Source organism: Schistocerca gregaria, unplaced genomic scaffold, assembly GCF_023897955.1.
Source record: "Schistocerca gregaria isolate iqSchGreg1 unplaced genomic scaffold, iqSchGreg1.2 ptg000166l, whole genome shotgun sequence".
Taxonomy (NCBI): Eukaryota; Metazoa; Arthropoda; class Insecta; order Orthoptera; family Acrididae; genus Schistocerca; species Schistocerca gregaria.
Window position 1 is genome coordinate 2,864,000 of NW_026061722.1, and position 5,883 is coordinate 2,869,882.

The following is a 5,883-nucleotide window of genomic DNA, read 5'->3' on the forward strand; positions in this document are numbered from 1 at the left end:
GGTAATCAGCACGTGATTACCGACGCAAAAGGTAATACAGAGTTTGACAGTAGGCGTACAAAAAATATCTCGTGACCAAAGACGTAAGCGTAGTTATGGCGATTCGCTTCTTAAAAGTTTACACAAGTACAGATGGAAATTGTGCTCGAATATGTGATACAAATAAAGCAATATACTGATGCGAGTTGGGCGTTTTACTGCTCTGTAACTGGCAACAGGATCGCGTTTACGTGTATGTTATCTGGGCATCACAACCAATTAAAATAAATCCTCCCCCCCCCCCCCCCCATAAGCATAAAAAAGCAAATGTCGGGCTTGGTAGTCTAGCGATAATGAGCGTGCAGGAACAGTAGAAGTCGCTAGTTCGAATCTCGGTGCCTTTCTTTTTTGTATTTTTAAGTGCAGTGTGCCATGTTTTTGGCTAAATATACCACTTAATCTTTTACCCTTGTTTTCGTCTGTCTGTTGCAGATCCTTTGCTTCGGGAACGGGGAGATGTATCAAGTTGAAATTTTTTTCACATACAGAGGTCGTGTTCCCTTCACGGTGTAAAATATACAGACCTAGAGGGCACTTTCTGTTGACCTACACTAATGAAAATTAGCAAGGAGCAAGGTTTTACAGTACACGTAAAGGAAAAATCCGAAAACTGGCAATTTGTTATTATATCACACGGAAATTGTTATCCAACATCGAACTTCAAATTACAACATCAGTAGTTCTGCGTTCATGTTGACTGGGTCCCAATACTAAACGTCAAATATCGCGCAAGGAATGGCAGTATTGTGTTTCGGAATGTAGCCGTCATCAGATATCCATATGCATATGTCGTTCAAAGTTGCATGTGAAGCAAAATTTCGCAGAATAGACGCAGTTAGCCTCAATGCAAAACTTCTAATTACTCTAATAACAGTAATACTTAAATATCTTCAACATTTCGCGGTCCTGTCACCAACTGTATAAACATTAATTTTAATAATGAACAGTCTCAGTTGCACCGTTTATCTAGAATTTACCTGTGTTTCAGTCGGGATAACCCAACCTTCTTCACAATAACATATCTACTGTCTGTCCATAGTGGACAGCGCCAAGTTAATACTACTAATTCATAAACTATCGCCAGACCGTAAAACTTATCTGGCACTGCCTCGGCCCCACTTCGCGACCGCGATACGGCAGCCACGAGTGCTGTAGTGGATCTCCACTATGAACACACAGTAAACACTGTTATTCTGAAGAAGGTTCAGTTATCCCTACTGAAACCTGGGTAAAGTCTAGGTAAGCGGTGCAACAGAGGCTGTTCATTATTAAAATAATAATACTGGTCGCCTGCTTCCTGCATGACTTTGTCACATTTATACTATTAAAATGAAAACATTCTCGAAAATCTTTTAATCCGTGGGATCGGTATCTTGCCAGGATCAATGTCGATAACGGGTGAAAATAGTCGAGATTCTCTACTCCCGGAACGTATGAACTGTCTACATACATAATTAAGTTTGTATAACATCCTCACCGAGCGAGTCCATTTTTTCGTTTTTTTTTTGTATATTATGCAATGTACCTTTTTTCTCTTTTGAAAATGTGTCTTAATGACGTGTAAGATTTGGCAGTTCATGGATGACTGACATGCAATGATTCAAACCCATTACATTCTTATGCCTTGTATTAAATAACAATGCTGCAATGAGACTGAAAATTGAAACCTATTACAGGGTTGCCACAACTTTCCCCCAAGTGAAAGACCTAAATTGTAAAAAAAAAAGTAATGACCTCTGTGTTTCTGAACGTGTGAACAAAAATCTTAAGTACTAACATCAAAATGTTGTGTAATGAACTGCTTGTAGATGGAGAAAGGAAGCCCAATGGTAGATATGTTTAATTAAGATCACTGATTTTATTTTCATAAAGCGAAACCTATTTGGTGACGAAAATATGCATTTTCTTGGAGTTGCGAGACACATTCCTGAAAGCAGTGATGGTATTTAAAATAATCTCAGAAAAAAAGTAGGCCTCTCGAAATAAATGTACAAGGTGGGGAAGAGGTGTGTCAACCAACACTGTAGGTGACTGCTAATAAAATTATGCTTCTATGTTCGTAATTGTCGGTTATTACTCACTGAGTTATGTCTATTATCTACAGGTATTGTGTGATTCTTTTTCTTTCAATAAATACATGACCTCATAGTGTACAAACTGTCTGCGATTGCCACAAATTTTTTTTTCTTATCGTCCATTCTTTCAAATATATAAACTACTTTCGAAGTGCCAAAATATACTATAATAAATAAATTTTGTATCAAACGCCGCACTGTACAATGTACTTGCTGTGAGACAGTCACGATGCCCGAAATACATCGCCTGGGGCCGAGGAGGGGCACCACAGTCCTAGGTCCATGGTAGTACCCGCACATTAGTGGCAAACTATGGGCTTTGGATCGGCAGGCCCGATCCGTTAGAGAGACCCACAGAAATGGCCTGCAATTTTGGCCCGCCACGAAAGTCCATTCATGTGGCCAGCCATTCACATGTCACAGTCACCACATCGATGAAATGAGACCGCGGCGATAACACACGCAACGGGTAACTCGAGCAAATACTCTGAGAGTAGTCAGCAACTCACCGTAAGGATGATCGCTCAGGCACATAGAAAAGACCATCAAACTCTATAACTAAATTTTTGGCTATAGCCTTTGTCAGAAAACGAAAGTAGTTGTGACTTTTTTTTACCGCCAGTTCATTCGTCCAGTTGCGGAAGCTGTCAGGCGCTGACGCCACGCTGCAACACACTACTGCCAGGCGGGCTGCATCGGGCACAGCCCCTGTAAATTAGCAACTGCACAGTCCAGCGAGCTAAGAAAGTTGCAACTCGGTCTGCAGAGGTCCTTGGTGCACACAAGACACTAGAACAGGTGGTGCACACAACCGCGACAGTATCACTGCTGCTGCGGACCTTTCGCTGCATCCACCGTGACTCGTGCGGCCTCTGGAGTGTAAGTGTGCCTCCCGGGCAGTCCCGTCGTAGCCGACAATTGGTGCCCAGCATCGACTCCGACTGCACGCCGCCTTCGCTTCCTGTCCACAGTGTTAACTATACAGACGGCGCTTCTACGAAATCGGCAAAAAATTATATACACCATTTAAAGAATATTATGTTTTTGAAGAAAACTACACTGTCAAAAATTCCCTTTAACTAACAGCTAAAATTAAAAACTTTTCCATTTCTGATGATGGTAATTCCGTATCCTTTAACGTAGTTAATTTACTTGTTAACATTCACATTTATGAGACTATTAAAATTACTGATGAGAATCTTCTCCAACACAAAAACCTAATGTACAAGAAATTAAAGATGTCATTAGGTTATTACTTCTGATACTCTCCTACAACTATTTCCAGTTTAACGCTGAAATTTTTTTTACGACCTTTAGCCTTTGCCGTGCCCATTTGTATAACAAGTACGCTTGCCAACAGTTTTGTTAAACATCACAAAAGGCAGTACTTTAAGAAATTGGTGTGACCTGAGCAATTTTCCAGTCTTTAGGTACGGATCTTTCTGTGAGTGGTTGTATATAATTACTAAACATGGAGCTATTGTATCAGCACACTCAGAGGAAATTGACTGGTATACAATCTGGAACGGAAACCTTGCCTTTAATAAGTGATTTAAGCTGCTTTGCTACACCGAGGATATATGCTTCTCATTTTGGCACTTTCTGTTGACTGGGCTTCGGGAATACTTGCTTCGTATTAATTGCTGAAGGAGTTTCGGAAAACCACGTTTCTTAACTCTACTTTAGTAGCACTGTCATCAGTGACTCCACCGTTACTTTCGCGCAGTGAAGGTACTGATTGCGTCTTGACACTGGTGTACTTCATGCATGACCAGAATCTCTTTGGGTTTTTCGCCAGATTTCGAAACAGAGTTTTGTTGCGGAAATTATCAAGAGCATCTCGCTGTAGTAACCGCTATATTTAGAACTTCTGCAAAACATTGCTAGTCTTGCGGATTTTGGATTCTTTTAGTTTTGGCATGCTTTTTCGTTACTTCTGCAACAGCGATTTCACCCGTTTTGTCCATGGGGGATCAGTACCATCACTTATTAATCTATGTGGTATATATATCTCTCAATTGCAATCGATACTATTTCTCTGAAATCATTCCACATCTTTTCTACGCTTACATGATCAGATCGGAAGGAGTGGAGGCTGTTTCCTTAAAAATCGTTAAGAGCATTGTCAGCTTTTTTTAAACAGATGTACTTTAAGTTTCTTTTTGATGGTTGTAGGTGTTACACTATTCAGTGTACGGGCAACTGACTTGTGGTCGCTAATCCCTGTATTCGTCATGATACTACCTATTCATCCAGGAATATTTGCTGCTATGAGGTCAAGTACGCTTTCGTAACCATTTATGCTTCGAGTGGGCTCACGAACTAATTGTTCAAAATAATTTTTTTAGAAAGCATTCAGTACAATTTCGGCTGACGTTTTATGCGTACCGCCGCCTTTAAAGGTATAAATTTTCCAGCATATCGAGGATAGATCGAAATCAACACCGACTATAATTGTGGGAGTGGGGTACCGATTTGAAATGAGACTCACGTTTTCTTTGAACTGTTCAGCAACTATATCCTCTCAGTCGGGGTCGGTAAAACGATCCAGTTTAGTCCGATTGACAAGTACAGCCTCTACCCAAACTATTTCGCAGGAACTATCTACTTCAGTTTCACTACAAGGTAAACTACTTCTGACAGCAATAAATACTCCAGCACCAACTATGTTTAATCTATCCCTTCTGAACGTTGTTAGGTCGTTTGAAAAAATTTCGGCTTAACATATTTCCGGCTTTTGCCAGCTTTCCGTACCTATAACTGTTTGAGCTTCAGTGCTTTCTATTAGGGCCTGGAGCTCTGGTTCTTTCCCAACACAGCTACGATAATTTACAACACCGATCGTTTCTACAACCACCTTACTGTGTGTTACCTGCCCCCTTTTAGACAGACGCCATTTCTATGTTTTCCTGAGACCCTCTAACCTAAAAATCCGCCCCCACTACCCGTGTAGTGGACTCCTGACCTATTAAGCGGAATCCGGAAACCCACCACACTATGGCTCAAGTCAAGGAATCTGAGGCCTACACAGTCACATAACCGCCTGAGCCTATGATTCATACCTTCCACTCGGCTCTGCACCGAAGGACCACAGTCGGTTCTGTCGATGATGGTGCAGATTATGAGCTCCGCCTTAAACTCGCTTAACCATATCCGCTAAACAAAAGGAGAGAGAATCTCCTCCAATCCAAAGCGACACAAGCCATTGGCACCGACTGGGGCCACCACCTGCAGTTGGGTGCACCCTGTACTCTTCATGGCATCCGGAAGCACTCTTTAGAAATCAGGACTGACTCCCCCACCTTGTGCACACTGCCATCCTTCCACACTTTGGCAGCCATGTTACTAAGGGGGCCCAATTACGCGCCTATTATTGGAGTTCCGAACCACCAGCAAACTCACCTTCTGTGAACACCACGAATTTGCGTTCCAAGAAGGTTCCTCTGGAGGCCCTACGATCGGCCCCTCGCAAAGTCTTTCGCTGCCTGCCATACTTTGGAATGATCTCTCACTCGACCACAGGTGAGGGATCAACCTCAGCGCTGCAGAACAACATAAATGTAGGATAATGACATCACTGCTGCTCAAAAATCTGCAGTCAGAGAAGACAACTCCAAATGCAAGGGGAAAAGACACAAGAATGCTATAAGTAAATATCAGAAACTTATCTATTATAAAGAACATTCCTAGAAGTTGAAAGCGACCGAAATTGTTAATTCTACTTACGATGTTTTAAAAGAATTAACTTATATGGTAAAATAAACCAAGT